We start from the raw sequence: 24,180 nt of genomic DNA on the forward strand, positions 1-24,180 counted from the left end.
AGGAATTTGGGGAATCTCAGTGATGGGAAGCATTTGATAAGGTACATGAAGGATAGGGGAAGGTGTATGAACATCAGGAAACAAGTTTTGCCGATGATTTGACCATATAAGAGAAATTGCCTTCAAAACCCTAGGAGAGGGAAATGACCTTACCTAGGCGCAACTGAAGCATGAACAAGGTGTAGAATGACTCATTCGACACTGACATGATAATGAAAACCCTATGAATGATGATAGACTCAACTGAATAGTGACATAGATTGGCATTTGGGCAATTTTAGAAGGAGTGAAAGCAAACCCTAGACCTAATGCCTAGTGACCAAATTTTGCTTGAAGACTCACTGAAATGACAAAATTTGACTTTGACACTTCAAAATCACTTTGTAAGAGCACGTTTGATCACTGGAGGAAGGCTGGAAAGACTGACACTAAAATTGGCTCCAATGGGGATGGTAGCTCCTTAGAGGTGCCAAGAACTGCAGAGCTTTGGGAGAGCAGACCAGTGCCTTATCCATTGGGCAATGGAGTCAAAAACTCAAACTGAAATGCATGACTAAAAACTGATGACTTGACAACACAAATTGACTCTCACTCGACTAAAAGCTGACTCAATACTTAAACACAACCGACAAACTGGAAATGATGCTCAAAGGGGAGCTTATTCATCACAACCTACTCTAACAGTTTCATTCATCACCTAATCAAGTGAAATGAAACAACTAGTGCAACCAAGTAAGTACCCCGTTTGCTGTTCGAATTCTCCGCAAGTGCTCACTTATGAGCAACAAGAGAGAACTACTCAAAGGAAACTCCCATGACAGCTTGGAAACAAATCCGTAGAATGATATGAATTCTCTCTCCACCTCCAAAAACACTGCATAAGGATCTTGAAGTTCATGCACACTGGAACTTAGCTCATCCAATGGATTACATCTCTTTTCCTCATACCATGAATGCAAATTTTGATCTGAGCCTTGTGACGAGACCTCTGCTGAAAATGACAAAGAAACCGGCTGTCGGATCAAGTTCATATCAGCCCATGTTTCAAGCTCACATGTAGTCAATGGAGAAAGACTTTGGCTGCAAACCTCATCCAAAACATCAACTATTGGATCATGAAAAACTTGAAAAGACTGCTGTAATGTATCCATTGAAAATGTATGACATCCTTCTAGCTGTTCATCTTTTTCTTGAGAGATTTTACGAAGATTCTGCCTTATAAACTGAAATGATTCGAAACAAAAGGGTATAGAATCTTCCTGCATCATCAAATCATGTATTTCGTCTTCCATAGCTTCATCTGTAATCTGCCCTTCAATTTCATTTGGTGGCTGCAAATCTGATGCTATAGGCTGCTCAAGAATTTTGTTATCTGTCTCATCCTCAACATTAACACTGAGAGATTGCTGATTTGTTATAGGCTGTTCATTTGAAGATTTACTATGCAATCTACCCTTTAAAAACTAAAATGATTCAAAACAGAATGGTACGGAGCCACCTTGAATCATTAAATCATGTGTGTCCACTTCCAACTCTTCAGCTGCAACTTGACAATCAATGGCTTTCAGGGGTTGCAAATCTGAATATGAGAAGTCTTGAACAAAATTTTCATTGCTCTCAAGATGATTCAAATCAAGACTTGTTGACATTTGATTTCTGATTGCATGGTAGTTATCTCTGATGAACTGAAACGAATCAAAACAAAAAGGCAAAGATCCTTCACTTACTTCAAAATTTGCTGCACTTTCTTCGTCACTGTCATAGCTGATATGCATCATTTGATCATTGTACTCGAGCTGCTGTAAGTGAACCTCTTCCTCGCACAAACTAGCTGCTGATTTGTCTGCAAAATTAGCTTCTGTTTGGAGAACATAATCATCATCATACTGATCAAACTGAGGCAAACCATCGGTATAAAAGACATCATCAAGCATGCAGGTCATATCAACAGTTCTTTCTTGACCAAGGTGATCTACAAAACAATCATTATCAGATCTATGACAACTAGGATAAGAAACAAAATGTTTTGGAGCGGCCATTTGTTCTTCTTCAATTAGCAAGCCATGGGCTTGAACATTATAATCATTTCTTGTGGTGATCCTGTCCATCATCTTTTCCACTGCACTTACCAAAATGTCAACCTTCACCTCTAGAGATGTTGATTTTTCCGGATCTATGTTTTTCATATCTTCTTCCTTCAACCTTTCCCTTCGGATCAGCAGATGAGCCACTACATTTACTGCACTATTCTGCATCTCGTGAAGTGTTGCAATATCCCTTTCTCTCAGCTGAAACTCCATCTCCGGATCAAAGGCACCCGGATAGTGCAAGAGAGCAGATCTAGAAGAAGGTCTTATATCAACTGGCATCGAATAATAAACTTGGTTAAATCTAGCTGAAAACTGTTGTACTGTCTCCCTTGGCAGTCTTTTCAACTGGTTATACTCTTCTACAATCAAGAAAAGGTTCTGCCCGATCATCCACCTATCAATAAAAACTTTGATGAACTGCCGGAAATTTGAGATGCTTGCATCCGGCAGGGTTTTGAACCAACTCTTCACCTTGGCTTGCAAAGAAAGAGCAAAAAGCCTTATACTAACATCTTCTTCATCAACTTCAAAAAGATCTAGAAAATTCTCAAAATTCTGCACATGTTGCTCAGCGTTGACATTCTTACTTTCACCATCAAACCTCGGAAAGTATAGATCATAGTTTTTGGGGAAAGGATGGAGAACAGAAGGTAAAATAAGAGGTTTATACCGATCTGGAATTTTACAAGGTGTAGGGGTATGTTCAGCAGGTATAGAATTAGTCTTGGTTGCTTGGGGCTCATCAATTTGAAGATGGTCATCACAAAATTTGGAAAAAGGATCTTGATCAAGCTCAAAGGTATGCAAATCTTTGGTATTCACAATCTTCAAAGGGAAAGAATCAACTGCAGGCCGAGGATCTCTTCTCAAACATAGTATACTTTGCAAAGCCTTCTTGACATTCTTGGGAAAAGAGAAGAAATAATTTATGACAAAGAACAAAATGTCTTGGATGAAATTCCAACTTGAGTACCTGATCTGTCCATGTTGTCCTTTCATGTTTTTGCTGGTCGGGATCATCCTCCAGTGGAGTCTTTGGATCTGATCTCGAAAATGATTTAGAGTTGACAAGTGAATGATTTCAGCCTTTCCAGTGTCTGATCGTTGTCCACCATCAACAATCAAATCTGGACTTGATGCATGTACTGGGGTAATTAACAAGTTAGATGTCACATTTACAAGCTAGACCGGAGATTGACTGAAGCAGTGTTTATCTACTTCCGCTAATGCAAAGAAAAAGCGTTTCGAAGGCTACCTGGCATAACTTCAAGCTCCATCTGTAGCTTATAAAACAAATGACATCAACAAGCAAACCATTTGTTCTTCCCCAGTATGGTCGCCAATATGTTAGCGCTTGAAATTTCACCTCAGGCTGAGAAAGGCAAACTCCAAGGCAACATCAAACCACTTAGCCTCGTAGCTAGCCCTACGGGGCAGGAGAGGGCTCTCTCCGGTATATCTCGGCAGAGATCTTCAAAGGGCGGAGATAACCAATATATAACAATGATTTTAGGCTAGTAAACTGATAAAAGGTTTGATTTGAGATTTTTAGGATTTTGGTGGAAAATCCGGGAAAGGCAATTTTGGGTGCGGGGATTGGACACAGTTTTCGCAGGGGGCTCTTTGGGGCAAGATAGGAGACTGTATTGATGCCTTTGAAAGAGTTTGATGGATGAGAATGACTGGTGAGGAGCTAAGGAGAGCAAGAAATCACCTTGAATTCCCCTTAAACAGATGAAAACATTGATATTAAGCAAACTTAAAAGCAAAGCATGGCAATCATGAATTCTACTTTAACACTTCATTTGCCTAATTTGCAGAAGGAAAAGTAAGAAGATGATTCGCATAAAAAACTTACAAGTACAAAGAGAAACACACCATCAATACATGTAACCACAGGAATCCCAAAAAGGACTGCAAAACCCTGGTCTTTCTTCCTTTGCCAAAATTGCAGAGATACAATGAGTAATACAATAGAAAGCTTTCTCCCTCAAGAGTCGAACCATGAAAATGACCAAGAAAGTACATAATATAGGCAATATAACATCTTTCCTTGCCTCTAGGGGTCGAGCTCACTATCCTAGGAGCTGTTTCAACCAATTCCAAACTGAGCACTAAAATCTAGGCAGTCAAAACAACTTGCCTCTATAAGCTAGGAAACCAATTCATTCATTAAATTTTTGCCTATTTCATGAATGAATCTTCTAGAAGAGATAAATAAGTGTCAAAGTATCATAAAATTACATCATTTACATCAAGGAGGATCAAAATCCACTCCAAAAAGTCAAACCTAGTCAAAACTGCGTTTTGCTAAGCTGTAGGTGCATTTCTGTGAAAATAGCCTGATGCGTAGCGCCCTGAATCTCAACGCGTAGCGCGCCTTTGGGCCTGCTTTTGAGGCATTTTGCGGATTCCAAATGAGGAAAACGTGGGCTTGTTTGAAATTTCTGGAGGTCTACTTTCCAACCCAAGTGGAATTTCTGAATTTGGTGACCATTTGCCCCTCCAAAATTGCAATCTCCCAAGACTGCTTCCTGTGTGTCAAAAAGGTGGCAGAAAGTCATTTTTTGCTTGTTTTTTGACCTTCTGGAGGCTCAAAACTTGATGGAATCTCTTGGAAATTGCTGAGCAAGTGTATTTTTGCATGAAAAATCAAAAAATGCTGAGTTTTTGAGAAATGGACTTGCCCATCTTCAGGGTAGCGCGCGGCGCGCTACGCGTTGAGGGCAAAAACCTGTGTTTGGCACAAAAAATTCACAATTGACAAAATTTTCTCCAAATTTCTTGAAATTTGGGCTGGGAGTCCCCAATCAAGTACCATGCTCATTCAAAGAGGCTTTGGCCAAAATTTGGAGTGGATCGGGCCTTTTCCGTCGTTTTAGTGCCTTGGCCAACCTCCTTGGATCTGGCGATTGTAATTTTGACATTTCTCTAAAACCATGACACATGTACAAAAAGTGAAGGAGGTTTTTATTCCTTGGCCTGTTGTGGACAAAAAACTCTCTCAGTTTTCCAAAATTCATATTTGATTGCTCTGAAAAGCCTTTTGAGTGAAACTTATCCCGATGTGTGAAACAAGGAATTTCGTCGAAATGAAGCGAAATGAAGGGGATAAGGGGCTTCTAAATTCTTGGGGAAATTTTTGGAAGTAGGGAGGGATGTTAGGAAGCAGGGGAAAGTGGAATTGCGGAGATCGAGTGAGGGGAAGAGGTCCAAAAGGGCAAAACACAGGCCCAACCTAGAAAATTGCCAGGTTGTAGCTAGAAACTAGGGTTTGTGGGAAAATGAGGAATTTGGGGAATCTCAGTGATGGGAAGCATTTGATAAGGTACATGAAGGATAGGGGAAGGTGTATGAACATCAGGAAACAAGTTTTGCCGATGATTTGACCATCCAAGAGAAATTGCCTTCAAAACCCTAGGAGAGGGAAATGACCTTACCTAGGTGCAATTGAAGCATGAACAAGGTGTAAAATGACTCATTCGACACTGACATGATAATGAAAACCCTATGAATGATGATAGACTCAGCTGAATAGTGACATAGATTGGCATTTGGGCAATTTTAGAAGGAGTGAAATCAAACCCTAGACCTAATGCATAGTGACCAAATTTTGCTTGAAGACTCACTGAAATGACAAAATTTGACCTTGACACTTCAAAATCACTTTGTAAGAGCATGTTTGATCACTGGAGGAAGGCTGGAAAGAATGACACTAACAGGCCCGGCTTCTTGCAGACTTGTTTATAGTCCCACACCTTCTTTCAACTGCTCGGGGCGCTGAGACTGTAGCGTCAACCACTAGTCAGGTGTTTGCACTGCTGGTGCGTCGTCGTAATGTCCTTGCCAGCCCGGGCTGCAAGCACTGCTCGGTTACTTGAGTAGCCATTTTTTTGTTCTGAGGATGTGTGCACAACCATGATAGCAAGGTCACAACTCAGTCGTTCTTAGTAGTATTCCTAAGCGGTTCGAATTGCTTTATGTGTAAAGGGGCTCCGCTGTTGTGAGTGTTGCGGTGTGACAATCTACTGAATCCGTTCCCACATATCGCTCTTTGGTCTTTCGACCGTACCCAAAGTGTATTATCATTATGGGGTCTGCAGCTATCCGGCTTCCTCTTAGCATTCTTCCATCGCTTACTTCAGACCCATCTAGGCCACGATATTTGCAATTTCCAAGAGGTTTGTGTTATTGGACGCCCGTAACGTGGGCTACCCCTTGAGTCCCTGTGGACGCTGTCATCTGTTGGAAATAATACTGAGAGGGGGGGGGTGAATCAGTATTATCAGATCAGTAAAACCTTTCCAATTTCATACTCAGAAACATATACACTACTTTAGTTAAGTGAACCCGCGTGTACACGCTACTGTGTCTAAAGCAACTAGCGTATATCCAGAGATCTTATGATTCAGTTAGCTTATCTTCAGTAAATGCATTAGAACATTATTAACCATACTAACAGTAAACAGGTGCAGTATAACAGAACAGATCATCACACATAAGGCACACACATGAACACCATGATATAAGGTGGGAACCCAATGTGGGTGAAAACCACCTGCTGCAATTTGTTTCTATCTTCCTTTAAAAAGAAACTTCTTTTACAATGTACTGGTGCAGTCCTTTACCAGCACGTAGGCTACAACCTGCAGAGGGCTACAACCCTCTTAGCTCTTGTACTAGCCGATCCTTTTACTAGTACGTATGTGCTTGCCTACAGAATGCTCCAACCTTTACTCGTTCTCCAGCTGCTCCTTGAAGGGAGCTACAACCCCCTGGCTCTTGTACTGGCTGATATGTTTACCAGTACGTAGGTGCTAGCCTACTGAACTCTACGATCTTCCCGGGACCACGTTTCATACATTTTCATACTGGATCCATAAAACAACCTGCATCATCAATCTCTGAATCACCCAATACTGAATCACTGAAACCCTGTCAACAACATAGACAACATAACAGTAACCAGATCCAACTTCATCTTCAAATATCATACTTCACATTGTATACGTTACTTGGACAAACCCAACCTGCGTGTATACGCTCTTTTGCCAAAGACAACCTGCGTACAGATCTGCAAATCCTAACTTATAATTCCGCAGCTATATCAGACATCAAACCATACCCAGATCATAACAATAAACATGCGTCAATAGATCTAGTCTATCCACAGTCAAACCATATGAAGATAATCATTCCAAGCCTTGAGATCCCGTTCCATAGTTCATCATCCTCCACATGAGTGAAACCATGGTTCAGATCACCAACCCATAACCAGCATTTGGATCTCACACTGCATCAGATATTCATTACTCACTCACCCCATTTGGCCTAATGATCTTCTCCTTATATAGGTTTAGGCCTTTCATAATACCACGGTCCAAAACCATAGTAAAACAATACCATCAACTCAATACTAGAGATCAACACGTCTGTCGAGATACTTTGGTCCAAAAACATAGGCTCAAGTACCGAGGACTAACTACCACGGACCAAAAGTAAGCTTTCCGACACGTACGCTCTTTTCCATTCATGAACCTGCGTGTATACCCTACTTGGTATATAGCGATCCTGCGTATACGTGACTTGGTATATAGCGAACCTGTGTGTATACGCGACTTGGGCTTAATGAACCTGCGTATATGAAATTTCTCTTCTTCTTATAGTCCGATCATCAATTCCTTGCTGCTATCCTTCTGCACTATGATTTGTTATCAGTGTGATTTGCCATCAAGGACAACACTTGTCTCATAGTGCCAACAATCTCCCCCTTTGAACTTGATGGCAAAGCTAACTTGTCACACTTAGAACTTGATCTTCTTGTTCCTTTGAGCTATCCTGCATCCCATGCATTTAGTCACATCTGTAGATTGATCTAGTTATATGTAATTGAGATGTTCTTCTATGAGAGGGTTGCCATCAAGTTCAAAGGGGGAGATTGTTGGCATTATGAGACAAGTGTTGTCCTTGATGGCAAATCACACTGATGACAAATCATAGTGCAAAACAATACCATCAACTCAATACTAGAGATCAACACGTCTGTCGAGATACTTTGGTCCAAAAACATAGGCTCAAGTACCGAGGACTAACTACCACGGACCAAAAGTAAGCTTTCCGACACTTACACTCTTTTCCATTCATGAACCTGCGTGTATACCATACTTGGTATATAGCGAACCTGTGTATACGCGACTTGGTATATAGCGAACCTGCGTGTATACGCGACTTGGGCTTAATGAACCTGCGTATATGAATTTTCTCTTCTTCTTATAGTCTGATCATCAATTCCTTGCTGCTATCCTTCTGCACTATGATTTGTCATCAGTGTGATTTGCCATCAAGGACAACACTTGTCTCATAATGCCAACAATCTCCCCCTTTGGACTTGATGGCAAAGCTAACTTGTCACACTTAGAACTTGATCTTCTTGTTCCTTTGAGCTGTCCTGCATCCCATGCATTTAGTCACATCTGTAGATTGATCTAGTTATATGTAATTGAGATGTTCTTCTATGAGAGGGTTGCCATCAAGTACAACACTTGTCTCATAATGCCAACAATCTCCCCCTTTGGACTTGATGGCAACAACACCAAATCACTCTCCCCCTTTGACATCAAGGGCAAAGGGTGGACCAAGATATTCTCTTTCCTTGATAAACATTCTGCTGTCCATACTCCCCCTGAGTACCTGCTGAAATCTCCAAATGTGCTCCCCCTTTGTATATGCCAAAGTGTACCAATCTGTCCATGCCAAGTCTCTGTACTGCTGAAGTGTGCTCTTCCTGACTGAAGGCAAGATCTGCAAAAAGATGTTCTACAAGAAAGAACACAACTCTATACATCATAAGTGACCTTCCTAACACCAAAGACTCATACATACATCCTTCACCCAACCAAGTGGGGATCAACCTCCCAACTAAGTGGGGATACATCAGAAGTTTACATATGACAACCAATTACATTACATCTTCATCCCAGGCATAGTGGGGAAACCAATATAGGCCGTTACATGACCTTGACACCATGAAAGAGATACCACATAAAAGAGATATATGACATAGAGATGAAATATCAAGACTATGCAAATCATCAATAACTACTATCAGCAGCATCTGTCAATCACTGTATATATCAGCAATCATGTTCTCCTTCTGTTCTCCATCTACCTCTGTTCCACTTGAAACCAGCAACAGCTGTGAACTAGAGCCAACAATGCATTATTAGATGTTAATCTGCTCCCCCTGAACCTGTGCCAGATGGTCTCTGTTAGACCCATATCAGAATCTTCTCATTCTGAGTTTGACCCACTGATTTCCTTCAAATTATCATATACGCGACTGTATCTACATAAACAAGCGTATATACGCGGATAGTCCTTATCCAACTCGCGTACACAAATTTCCATATCAGCAACCTGTAAATGTCCAGTAGGGAACAAGGTATGTCTGCATCAATTCATCCCTTTGACCAGAATTCAGAGTCATTCACATTATATCATGTGTGAAACCACCATAGCCATTTCATCAAGCTCTACATGATCCAAGTATCATTACTTGGGAACATCTGCATCAACCAACATATGTAAGTATCAACCTATCATCATATAGATATGAACTCATCATCATGTCTCCAACAAAGTGACTTTGAAGAGTCATCCATGTATCAGCACTATGTGTCTTGAGCTCAAACTCTTTTGACAAAACTTCTTGATATCATCAACAACAATCATTATCCCCATGAGTTCCTACATCATATGATGACAGCAGCATATGAGTGACTCATCATCAAGTGAGGAAGATGTGTATTCAAGCTTTGTACTTCTCCTTATCCTTATGAAGATCACCATGTAAGCACCATATATGCATCATCAATGAGTCAACCATAAATCTGATCTGAACATCAACTATGAAACCCCAAGAATCATATGAGATTTTATCATGGACTACTCACAACCACATCATAGAAAGATATATCATTTATCCATATAAGTAACATCACCAAGGACTATTAATCCATAATGCCAACAATGCAATATTAAAGGCATATTCTCCCCCTCAACCTGTGCCATATGTTAGATCTGATCATGCATATATCAGGAGTAAGCATCAAGACATCATCATCATCAAGTTAGGATCAAAACACTTCTAGACATCTTACAAGTATTAAAACATTTCCATACATCCTCAGCAGACTGTAACTATTAACCAATAGAGCAAATAATGGACTGAATCATATCATATCCCTTTTCTGAGCCTGTCCCCACTGCTTCTCCTCAGACTGACATATACGCGACTTTGCTGTGTCTAACTCGCATATATACGGGACTTCCCTTTATGGAACTTGCATATGAGATTCAGGATACTGAAGTTTTACACTTTCAGCTCCCTCTGAGTCTGTTATGTCTGTGTTGTGCTGAACCTGAGTATTTTGTGTTGTGCCACATCTTTCTGGCTGAACTTCCTTCTTCTTCCATATCTTCAAGTGTGATGTTGTTTTCTCCTTTTGGTGTGAAGTCCGTGCTTTGTTCCTGCATTCCTTTGCTATATGTCCAAGCTTGTTACATGCATAACATCTTACATGTTTCATATTTCTCCTGTAGCAATCAACAGCTTTGTGACCAAACATATTGCAAGCAAAGCAATATCCATTAAAGTACCTTGAATGTGATGATCTTTCTACATGATGGTCTTGAACCCTTCTTCTTTCACATCTAGCTGAAACATGTCGAAGATTATGACATACATAACATTCAACATTATTCATAGGAGGAGTAAAAGATTTTCTTTGAAGAATTTCTTTCCTTGGTTGATGATGAGATTGACCTTTCATCTCTCTTTTCTCCTTGTTGATCATTTTAGATTTCTCTTTAGAGTTCCTTGCCTCACCTTGTGAACTAGATTCACCTTCAATAGATTCATGGAAGCCAAGACCAATCTTTATAGCAGGAGATCTTTGACTACTAAGAATATCATCCAAGACTTTAGAGCTATCTTGAAATCGTAAAAGCTTATCCTTTTCTTCTATTTTACCTTTCAAGATATTTACCTCATCCTGAAGCTGTTCTTCCTTTTCAAGAGATTGCTTTTTCAAATCTTCTTCAGCTTTTCTTCCTTCTTCCATTTGTTCCCTTAGTTTGAGAATCTCCTTTTCTTGTTCTTCATTCATATCCTGCTGCATTTGACGAACTTGGAGGGCACATTCCAGCTGGGATTTTAAGCTGATGACTTCATTGTCTTGTTTTTCAATTGCTTGATGTAGATCTTCATTCTGCTTCCTTGATTCTTCAAGATCTCCCTTTAGTGAGAGGATTGTAGCTTCAAGATTTTCATAGTAGCTGGATCTATCTTTGAGTTTCTTGATGGTTGTGCTTCTTTTGTTGACTTCTTTTCTTAATGATGTCACTTCATGCTGCAATTTTTGACATTGGGCTTCCTTGTCCTTGAGTAGTATTCTTACCTTGTTTCCTTCTTCAAGTTGGGCCTTTAGTTTGGTAGCTTCTTCTTTGAAGTCACATTCCCTTTTGTTCAATAGATCTTGTTGATCTCTAATTTTGTCTGTAAGCCTTCTAAATACTGCCTCTATCTGATATCTTTCTTGTTCACCCATAAGAGCAAGTTCAGTAGTTTCACTATCACTTCCATCTCTTTCACAAGGAAATATAGCTGGACCATCAGAGGATAACACATTCATACCTGATAATGATTCTGAATCTGAAGAGCTTCTTATACCTAATCCCCAATCGATTCTCCCACTGTCATAGTCCTTCTGAGGTGTCTTCTTCTTCTTATGAGCTTTCTTCTTAAGCTTCTTTCCCATTGTTCCACGGATCTCCTTCAAGCGATCAAGCTTCTATCAAAGGACCTGCCCTGATACAAATTGTTGGAAATAATACTGAGAGGGGGGGGGGGGGGTGAATCAGTATTATTAAATCAGTAAAACCTTTCCAATTTCATACTTAGAAACATATACGCTACTTTAGTTAAGTGAACCCGCGTGTACACGCTACTGTGTCTAAAGCAACTAGCGTATATCCAGAGATCTTATGATTCAGTTAGCTTATCTTCAGTAAATGCATCAGAACATTATTAACCATATTAACAGTAAATAGGTGCAGTATAATAGAACAGATCATCACACATAAGGCACACACATGAACACCATGATATAAGGTGGAAACCCAATGTGGGTGAAAACCACCTGCTGCAATTTGTTTCTATCTTCCTTTAAAAAGAAACTTCTTTTACAATGTACTGGTGCAATCCTTTACCAGCACGCAGGCTACAACTTGCAGAGGGCTACAACCCTCTTAGCTCTTGTACTAGCCGATCCATTTACTAGTACGTAGGTGCTTGCCTACAGAATGCTCCAACCTTTACTCATTCTCCAGCTACTCCTGGAAGGGAGCTACAACCCCCTGGCTCTTGTACTGGCTGATATGTTTACCAGTACGTAGGTGCTAGCCTACTGAACTCTACGATCTTCCCGGGACCACGTTTCATACATTTTCATATTGGATCCATAAAACAACCTGCATCATCAATCTCTGAATCACCCAATACTGAATCACTGAAACCCTGTCAACAACATAGACAACATAACAGTAACCAGATCCAACTTCATCTTCAAATATCATACTTCACATTGTATACGTTACTTGGACAAACCCAACCTGCGTGTATACGCTCTTTTGCCAAAGACAACCTGCGTACAGATATGCAAATCCTAACTTATAATTCCGCAGCTATATCAGACATCAAAACATACCCAGATCATAACAATAAACATGCGTCAATAGATCTAGTCTATCCACAGTCAAACCATATGAAGATAATCATTCCAAGCCTTGAGATCTCGTTCCATAGTTCATCATCCTCCACATGAGTGAAACCATGGTTCAGATCACCAACCCATAACTAGCATTTGGATCTCACACTTCATCATATATTCATTACTCACTCACCCCATTTGGCCTAATGATCTTCTCCTTATATAGGTTTAGGCCTTTCATAATACCACGGTCCAAAACCATAGTAAAACAATACCATCAACTCAATAATAGAGATCAACACGTCTGTCGAGATACTTTGGTCCAAAAACATAGGCTCAAGTACCGAGGACTAACTACCACGGACCAAAAGTAAGCTTTCCGACACGTACGCTCTTTTCCATTCATGAACCTGCGTGTATACCCTACTTGGTATATAGCGAACCTGCATATACGCGACTTGGTATATAGCGAACCTGCGTGTATACGCGACTTGGGCTTAATGAACCTGCGTATATGAAATTTCTCTTATTCTTATAGTCTGATCATCAATTCCTTGCTACTATCCTTCTGCACTATGATTTGTCATCAGTGTGATTTGCCATCAAGGACAACACTTGTCTCATAATGCCAACATCATTGACTACTAGCGACCTGAGTCACTTTAGGCTGCCTTCCTTAGTTTTTCTAGCCACTTGTACCTATGCCTATCTGTGACCTCCATGCTTTTTCCTTTGCTTTGTTACGACTACCCTTTTTGTTGAAGCCAAGGTCGTTTAGGGTGCTATTGTAGATATTATCGGCACATCTAGTTTCGACTTCTTCGAGGCAACTGATTTTTCGGCTTTTTCTGCTGATGGTTCTACAGCTCCTGTTGCGACCATCCTATTGAAATTTAATGTGGTTACTTCGTGCAGTTGTTTCTGCCATCGTTCAACCTCTTCATCCGAATCCAACGTGCAAGAGCTATCACGGTCCCATGATAATCGATCGTCCGCTGTTGGATTCACCCTATCCCGATCTCGCGCTGTGAGCTGATAGATACAGTCCAGTTCCCCATCACTATCATTGTCGTGCACAGGTTCAGTATAACGTGTTCCTTCAGCTGGATCTAATGGAATCACTACTCGGAGAGAATTCTTTTCAAAGATCATTTTTCATTTCTTAAGGTTGATGATTCCATTCATGTCTATTGCCCAATCTATCCCTAGCAGCGCTGGATATGGGTTACTATCATCCACGATTTCAATGACTTCAAAATCTATTTTCATGCTGGTGCCATCGATGTCCACGGTAACCCCTTGCAGCCTTCCCATAGGCAGAATCTTTTGCTGGTTGGCCATCCGTAATTGGATCGGGGACCATTGCAGCATAGGCTGGCCCATGCATTCCCAAGTCTATTTTGGTAGGACATTTGCGTCGGACCCCAGATCTAAAACAACCTGGTCCATCTCATAGTCGCCAATTTGGATGGTCAATCGCATCTCCTGACCGGTATGCAAAACATGTTTGCCTTTTTGCGGATCAGGCGCGGTTCGTCTGCCCCAACACATCTAGTTATTAATTCTTGTAACCCTTTTACTGCATTAGCATCCCTCAGAAGCTTCATACAAGTTTCTAAGAAGGTAGTTATCAAAGACCTATCCTGTTCTAGTTTTGGTTGCCCCTTACTACTCGAAGTCTATGCTTCTGCAAAATTTTTCTTAGCCTCCAAGAAGGTCACCCTTACTTGCGCCAAATCAAATTTTGGTTATTTGGTGGAAGCCTTCCGAACCCACTTATCCTCTTCTGGCTTCTTCCCCTTATCTTCCCCTGTAGCTGTGCCACTTATGAGCATCATGTTGATGTTGGGGTCTTCGATGCGTGGTTCAACCTTCATCATCTGGACGTTCTAAGTGGGGCTAGCTGGGAGTACTCCTTTTTCCTGTAATTGAGCAATCAGCGTAGGGCAGTCGACTGCATCGTGATCAAACTGGTAGCATGATGGACAACAAGCTTTAGTTGGATTCGTACAATCCTAGGCGTAATGTCCTTGTCCACCACAATTATAACAGATTAACTATCTACGGCCCTGTCCGGGCCCCAATCCTCCGCGACCCCATCTGTGTATCAAGAATCCATCGTGCGCAAATGGTGTGGTTGGGTCTTGCCCGCGCGTCTCTATTGGCATCCTATACGTAGGTGTTCGATCCATCAACATGCGGCAATCATTTTCCTCGTGACCCATTTTTCTACAGAAGTTACAAAATAAGTGTTGAGGAGGTTTTTGTAAGCTCGACAATAGTGGCAACTGTTCGTGGCATGCTTTCCTCCTACTTGGCAAATTGTGTACCAGAGTATAGTTGGAGCACTCGACCCTTCTTGTACTTCCACTTTTAATGGCATCGGGCCTCCTCCCACCAGATAGTTTGAAAAACCATACAATGGTCCTTGTCATGCGCTTGGCTCTTACATTTAATACAACCTACATCCGGGCATACCTCTGGTCAGGACTCTCTTCCTTGCTTTAGAATCTGCGCTTCCAGGCTCAAGTTTTGAAGTTGCGTGTGGATTTGCTGAACTCCCAACCGAGGGTCTAGTATTGGGGTCGTGTGTAACCTCATTGTTGTCTCCAGTGCCTCGGCTTGGCTTGATATCTTATGTTGTGACAAAGCCGTCCTCAGATGGGGCATCAAGGACACCACAAACCACACGCAATGCTGTCCATCTATTAAAGTCATGTTAGCTTCACGAATAGTACTCTTTAATATTTGGTCTAGATCCCACAGGGTTTCACCAGGCAACATTGTTATCTCTTTGAATCCAATGACCAATTGGGCTCCAGACTTTGGTCGGCCAAACTCTTTATTCAACACGTCCTAGATCACCGCTATTCTCTCATTTAGATGGTTGGTTGATTATTTTATGTACCATGTCAGGCGTAGTCCTGTACTGCACTGACTAGCGTGGCCTTTTTAATGTTTTCATCCGTTATGCCTTGCTTGTCCAATACAGGTTTTATCACAAACCATAACCGACTTGTCTCTTCATTCCCTATACCCTAAAATGTTGGCAACTGTACTGTAGTCGCCATCCTAGCTTTTGGTGGTGGAGGGGGTGGTGGAGGTGTTGGCGTGGATGGACTCGATGCGGATGAAGCGGGTGGTTGTGTAGATGGAGGTGGTATCAGTGGGAAGCATTCTTTAATCAATCGGATCGCACTTCCTGGCGAGAACCTAGCAAGATCCTCCTTGCTTTCCCATGAGATAGAAATCAACGGGCTATTTTCTACTTCTCCTGTTCTTCGATAACCCTTTCCGCTCCACATTACTCCAAACATCAATATACGCGCAGAATCTATTTTTCGCACAACAACATCTTAACCCAAGTGTTCAATGATTTGATGTACCTACCCTGTGGTCCTTGGAGAAATTTCCTTTCTGCTTTGCTGTAACTTATAGTTGTATCTATCGTGAATTTAGTGATAAATCCCCCTATGATCTGATCTAACCAGTGGTCTACTGCGCACACAAGTCTATCTTCGGTGGCTTCCAGCCTGCGCACTAGTTCTGGAGTCCACACTATCGGCTGGTCTAATTTGCACCTCCCCACGCTATCAGCTAACTTCACGATCCACTCGTACAATTATTTCGGGAATGTTACGAAGAAGATCTCATGTATATCCGTGAATATATAGCGACCCAACCACTGTTCCTTCGATATTCGCGAATTTCTGTTTTCCTGAACCGCAAAATCGTGAAGCTTCAGATCCCACCAATCTTCGAGTTCTTTCTTCGTAGGATTCCAATGTTCCCACATTAAACACCCCTTAGGCAGATCCCGGTCCTAGCAACGGAACCATTTGTTGGCTTATATAGGCCTGACCTAGGTTCCGAAGAGTTATTTAGACAAACAAATCTCGCAGCTACCGACCCTTTTGGCAACAACCTGCTGAGCACGGACTGAGGTCTCACCCGAGGTAGCAGGGGAGGGTGCTGGAACCAAGTTTCCACACCCTAGGGATGTCTAAGTGTGGTCTAGAGGTTTCACACACTGGTTTACAACTCCGTGCTACTCGGTCTTCACATAGATCCAGCTTGATTATATCTTTCTTATTAGTGCACTTTTCTATTAGATGAAGTAGTTACCAATTACCAAGGTCTTTAAGAAAACATTTAACCAACACAACTGATTCACGCATTAAAATGAACCTAGATTTACATTCATTTAAACCATAAGAAGATTAAATTAAACAGATATTATGACAACTCAGAGGAAACAATTTTTTTAGAAGAAACTTATCTTTATTTCCAGTTTATCTTTAATACATCCAGATCCGCCCTACGCACTCAGTTGCAGGGGTCCACGCACACAGTTGCAGACTTTCTAGGCCTCTGCACACACAGCAACAGAGCCTATACCTACTACCCTTATCCCTTGACTCAGACTTACAGATGCTTTCAATCTATCTTCTTCAAGTACCTATTAATTTATATTTCAAATTCCTTGTCAAAACTCCCCCTTTCTTCTACCTATAGAGCCTCGCTCTATTTATACCCTTCCTTGGCCCGCGCCCCCTACGCAGGTCAACCTTATTTACATTTATTACATTATTTTCGGGTGGACTACCCTTTGACTCAACCTATTATTCTTCGCGCTCCGCACTTTCAGCAGAGTCTTTACCCTAAATTTACCCAAAATGTCTGGCTTTGTGCCTCCTAACCGTTGCGTGGGGCTTCCGCTACCCAACAAACCCCCATAACAAACCCCAAACTACTTCCCATTCACCACATCATAGTCCTGAAAAAATCCATCTTTTGAAAAATTCGATCAAGGGATAAAGAAAGAAATCCACAGACCTATGTCTTTATCATAAACCTCTACCCAATCTGAGGAATCCACACAACCACCCATGACATAAATATCCCCCCCAATACTAGAACCTACAAGCTTGTATCATCGAAGCTTAAGGGGTGTGAGGATCTACCACCTATTCAAGGAGGGGAAATAGGAACACGCATCAGTTGAAGTGGTAGAGTTAGCCAATCTCCAAATGGAGAAAAGATTCTCTCTACTCACAATGAAATTGGAACATGTCACATTGATGGGGCATATGGGGAGAGGAAAACAGGTTTTGTTCTCTAGGTTCCAAACATAAAAAATTTCATCCCAAGAACATTTGGTTTACATAAAGATAATCTTTCATAAACCCTTCAAATTATGAATTCTAGAAAATAATTTGGGAAGATAAAAAATTTTCCATACCTTGGAAATTGCTATGAGGTGCTAATGCATTAGCCTTGGAATTTTTTCCAAGTAATCCAATGCAATTTCATTGGGTAGTCTAGGAAGAATAATGTCTACACACTCGGATTTACTATTTCCTTCATTGGGTACTATAGGTAGAATAATGTTTGGAGACTTGGATTTATTGTTTCCTTCTTGAAACTAATATTAGTCCAACATTGCTTTGGATTTAATTTTTCCGTCTTGAAATTGATGGTATAATTCCAAATGCCATTGGTTTCAAGCACTATGTATGTCTCCAAAAAACTTAATGTTTTATGGGCAACCACCCTCGTCTTTCCGTGAGGAGAAATTTTGAATCACCATTGTTGGCCCTATCTCACTCGAGAACACAAACCATACACCAAAGAAACCAGTCTCATGAAATAAAATGCTAGGAAGTTTAAATTATACCACCCCATACTACTCTAATAGGAACCTCTGAATCGTCTTCCTTGGCCCTCTCTCATTGGAGAACATGAAATGTATGGAAACACATTTCATGAGATAAAACCATAGGAAGTCAAAATTATATCATGTGGAGAGAGAGAGTCAATCAAATTAGTTTCATGAAGTAAAATAAATAAATTTAAAAATATAGAGTGAAAATCAACATCAGATATCCGATAAAAATTTATGTACTATGGTAATTCCGATGTTCATTGACCAAGTCAAGGTTGACTAGTCAGAAAGTGACTGACCATTTGAATATCTTAATTGATAGAAGTTCCCTTGTCGTAGCTGTGACAAATTGGTCTTTTCGTCGATAATGCAACGAACATGGAAAACCATAAAAAAATGATGAATTCAAGATATTTTGACATAATAGCAATGAAAATGGGTGGATTAGACAACAAAATTGACATTATTCTTGTAATTTTTGTTAGTACAACCAATTTTATCCGCACCTCATTACAATTTCTTTAAAATTTATTTATATATCTAGTAGTGCAATTTTTTAACCTTTCATGGGAATGTTGGCATTAACCGTGGTATTATGAATGGGAATTACTCCAAGCTTTGGTAAAGGAGATTGAGACACATCTCCATACAGAGAATCAAGATATTAATAAATGATGAATTCCTTGATACCCTTGATTTCTCTGATTTTGGTGTTTGTGTGAACTACATAAGGGAAAGCATATCAACAAAACCAAGAAAAAAACTAGGAGGAGTTTGAAAATAGTAAAAGCGTACATCCCATATATGTGGACCATTTATGACTCCATGTCTAAATGGTTAGAAAACCTTCATCTCATTTATATATGATCACATGATATTTATGTATCTCTATATACTATTTGAGAAAAGTAAGAACTAAATGATTTCAAAACTTATAAGGTAGAGGTAGAGAATAAAACTAGAAAGGTAATTAAAATTATGAGATTTGATAGATGTGGAGATTATTATGGAAGGTAAATGGGTATAAGACAAAAACCAAGTCCATTTGCAACTTTCTTAAGGAACAAGGCATTGTTTCTCGATACACAATGCCTGAATCAACACATCAAAATGGTGTATCTGAAAGGAGAAATGGTACACTAATGGACATGGTGAGGAGTATGATTAGTAATTCCACTCTCTCATTATCTATATATATCCTAAATAGGGTTCCCACTAAGGAAGTTCATAAAACTCTTTTCGAGTTATGGAATGGTTGGAATCCAAGTTTAGGACATGTACACATATGGGGCCATCCTATTGAGGTCAAGATATATAATTTATTAGAGAAAAAGTTGGACTTAAATACGACCAATAATTTTTTTATTGGTTATGCAAAAAGGTCCAAGGGATTCAACTTTTATTGTCCTTCCCATACACCTAATATCATTGAAACAATAAAAGAAAGGTTTCTTGTGTCGATTTTTCATGATCTTCTAATATGATAATTACTTCTAATGATTTCTTAATCAAGTTTCTTATATCACATGTATCATTGAGCAATTGTACATAGAAAATCTCAACAGTGATGTAATAATGAGAGTAGGATCATAAAGAATAACCAAACACAAGAGACACAAATTTTCCCCTAGGAAAGCCCTAAATAGGGGAAAACCCAAGAAAGTTTTCTTAAGACAAAATTTTCCAATTCAATAAGAGATACAATATGATATTCCATAGTAAAACAAGGTCAAAATTGACAACAACGAGCATAGGTAAAACATGGTGGAACTTCCCAAAAAGTATCCTTAGTAAACCTGCAGTCAAACTGCCAGAGACAAGCTGAAATTCGGCCTCTTGCTCCTCCCCAAAAAAATTTATTTTGCTGCACATAAGTCTACCCAGAAGGATTTCAATCAGCTGCCCAAAATATTTGGTGGTTAACGTAGGTCAAACTTTGTCATTGCTACTCTCTCTCTTCTTTGCACATGTGAACAAAAAAAATATATTTGTTGTTGGTTTGAACTACTCAAAATGGGTGAGGAGGAATAGAAATATATAGTTGTTGAAGGAGCCAAATTGGCGTGTTTCTAAGTGGGGCAAACTTGAATTTTGGAGGTAAAATTTGAAATTCAAAATTTGACTTTTCCTTCTTTTATTTGGAGCCAACTTAAATAAAATATATATTTTCATTCTATTTTAATTTTGTGGGCTCATACAATAAATGAATACCAACCATATCTACCAAAATTCAACACTCCCTCTTAGTAAGGGAGCTATTCTCTTTGACTTATTCAAATGTTCGCTTGTTGAAAAAAAATCCATCCTAAGAAAAGGTTGAATGAGCTCGCTATGTTAATGTATATATTCACTTCATGTTGAAAGAATCCTAAATCAACATCATCTAGTCACCCACTGGACAAAAACCATTTTTCCTTGTGGGGTTAACTCACTAGTCCTGGGTCACCCATTATCTAAGTTGTCACTTGGAACTTGGTCAACACCTCTAACCTATGGTGAAACCCTGGGAAACTACCATTCATGCATGCCAATTTAATGGTAAAACATTTGCTCAATGATAAAGGAACTCACTCTACCCACTAGCCAAGAACCTATTGGAAACATGGTCAGAACCTTCTGACTATGGGAGCACTCTGGGCCTTGATGCTCTCTAGATCATTTTGACAGTCACTCCAACCACTAGCCAAGCACCTCTTGGCAATATGGAGCACTCCGGGCCTTGATGATCTTGGGACCATTCTCCCTATTTATATTACATGGCAACTTGGTCAATACCTTTGTCTTAGGAGAATTTTAGTCCTTGATGCTACAACATTAACACTCCCTCTAACTGAGGGAAGCATTCTCAACTATGCTAAGCTTGTCCTTGAAATATACAAACTTCACCCTAGGACAGAGGCTTTGTGAGAATGTTAAAATCCTGCTCGTCTGTAGAAATGCATTGGAGCCTCACTGCTCCTTTCATTACCATGTCTTGGATGTAGTTGTACTTGATATAAATGTGCTTCAACCAACCACCACAATCATCTCTAGCACTTGATCAAATAATCCTACAAGAAACTTCTAAAGTCATAATGCTTCACAAATCACCAAACTAGCTGCAATATACTTGGCCTCTATCATGCTGAGTGTGACAAATGTCTACTTCCTGCTCATTTAGAATATCAAAGTAGAATCTAAAATTGAAGTGTCATCGTGATGTGCTCTTCTTAACTTTTGCACTCTCTACCCATTCTAAATCTTTAAATTCTTGCAATTGTAATTCTTTATCTCAATCCAACAGTATCATATCGATACCTCCTACCACATGCCTTACCTCAATTATAAACTGATTGGATTCCTTCATTGGATCCATCACGTAGTTTCTTCCTAGTCACCTTCATTGGGTGCTCCCTCAAACACTGAAATAGATCCTACTATGAAAATCATGTCTTCTCCCTATGCCACTACTACTTTATATTCACTGAAGCATATTTTCTTCTTGGCATGGTCCACTCATAGATGTTATACTTCTCTTAGAGATATCTTGTCTCTCAGCATCTCAATGATAGTCCATCATCCCAAATATATGAAGGATCTCAATAGTATACTTCCTTTGACAAAGGAATTAATGCATAAAACATAGATCCTTTATCTTGAACTTAGAGGTCAAATCCCTCTAAATTAGAGTTCCTTATGGTAATCATATCTACTTCTATAGAAGAAAATCCTCTTGCCACTACTTCTCCCTTTTTCATATAATTCCTTCTTCTCTCATTTGAATTGAGTCATATAAAAAAGATATAATAGGTTCACTTTAAACAACCAAGACATATCGGGTATCCATCAATCCAAAAACACCAAGCCCAAAATGTCTACTTGTGATCATATAAAGCCTTCTTTAATATATAAACATGAGACTTCTTCTCATGTAGCTCAAATCCCTGAGGTAGCTCTATGTACACTTCTTCCTCAATTACTTCGTTTAGGAAAGAGACCTTCACATCCATCTGATGTAACCTCCAATCCATAATAGAAGCAATATAAATAATAATTTTAATACAATTCTTCCTAGCAACTTGAGCAAATGTCTGTTCATAGTCCTCTCCCTCTTTCTAAGAGAACTCACTAACTTTGAATCTCTCTGTATGTTTCCATCTACCGCATATTTGATCTTGTAGTTCCACTTGAAAGTCACAATTGACTTCCCTTCAGTCTAGACACAATCATGGCATCCTTCAAACTTGTTAGCCTACTACCTCTAGAATAGAATCTCTTTAGGTTATCTAGCATGGTTCTTTGCTTCATCCTTTCCAATGCTTCCATTTTCTTCTAGATCCTTCACATCCTTCACTATGTACTTGCAACCCTCATTAGGAGGTCATGGAATAAACAATTATAACCAAGAAAGAGATACAAAGACAAGGGGCTGATAAAAGATAAGTAATAATCAGGGAAGAAATACATAAAATACTTATCTTTTGATCTAAGTATCATAGGGAATTTGTTGGCTCCCTCTCTATCATTTCCCTCTTACAAAAATAATTGAAATCCATCTGCAAAATTATCTTCTTGTCCTCATCATCAACTACTAATGCATGTCATTATGCTTTCCTTATTTTAATGATCTAGAGTTTCTTCATTAATCAGATTCATCAATTTTCAATATTCAAGGTCTATCTCTAGGGTTTTATCCACAAACCATAGGAATTTGTAAATCATAGACTTCAATATTTTTCTTAGGGTTTACAAACCATAAGTCTACTAGCTCTTCCAAGAAGGGCTCATATTTTAGAACAAGTGATATGAATTTTCTTGCTTTTAAAATTCAATCTGCTTAACGTATCTCAGCCAATGAGAACTTCAACAACATATACAAGGCATCACATACTTTTCAAATATTTTTATTTGACCACATTTCGAAAATATTAGAAGACTTATGTCAACATTCTTCTTTCAATTCATCCTTCTTTTAGCAAGTGCCTTGAACTAGACCTCATTAGTGACAACATCCTTGATTCCACCTCTAGATGGATTCCTAAACAAGATTCAACATAGTCCTTAGAAGCTTCCCAAACAAGCCTAAACAAAAGTCCTTGTCTAAGATTCAACTTGAATTTATTCATCCATATACTCAGTCTTGGTCCCTTCTTCACTATAAACTTTTGAATTCCCTTGAATTGGCCATATCTGCAAGCATAAATCAACACATTGATTCTACTCTATGACAAAGGTACGACTTGAACTTGGGTTATCATTTTCAAACCTGTTTGAAATTTTAGAGGTATAGTTTTCACTTAAGTTTGAGTTACTCGTCTACTTGTTTAATCCTCCAAGATTCACTTCGCAAGATTTTTCAAATTTAAGAGAATGGTTTTATACCCTTCAAAGAGAAAGCATACTGAGATTACTTCCTTCAAACTTTGTTGAAGCCTTACTTCTTCAAACAATGGTAAGTGTCAATCTGAGAACTAGGAACTAGATATTAGCTCCCTCTGGTTCTAGTTTCATTGAATCAAACAATCTTCCAATCTATTCTGGAAAGAATTAAGTAATGGCACCTTAGTAGTATAATTTATTTTCAATAGCATATGCAAGGTATCAGTCAAAAGTTTCTTTTCCTATATACACGACTACTAACATAATTCATAATCATCTTATAATGAACAATCTTCTC

At 39.5% G+C, this 24,180-nt stretch overlaps 1 pseudogene; it reads right to left on the reverse strand.

The window, feature by feature from the left end:
- Window positions 1-24,180, reverse strand: part of LOC149158904 (F-box/kelch-repeat protein At2g29830-like) — a 99,522-nt pseudogene that overhangs the window by 6,455 nt on the left and 68,887 nt on the right.

Source organism: Pinus tabuliformis, chromosome 5_2 (assembly GCF_031772625.1).
Source record: "Pinus tabuliformis cultivar Carrire ecotype Pingquan chromosome 5_2, CPIR1, whole genome shotgun sequence".
NCBI classification, from domain to species: domain Eukaryota; kingdom Viridiplantae; phylum Streptophyta; class Pinopsida; order Pinales; family Pinaceae; genus Pinus; species Pinus tabuliformis.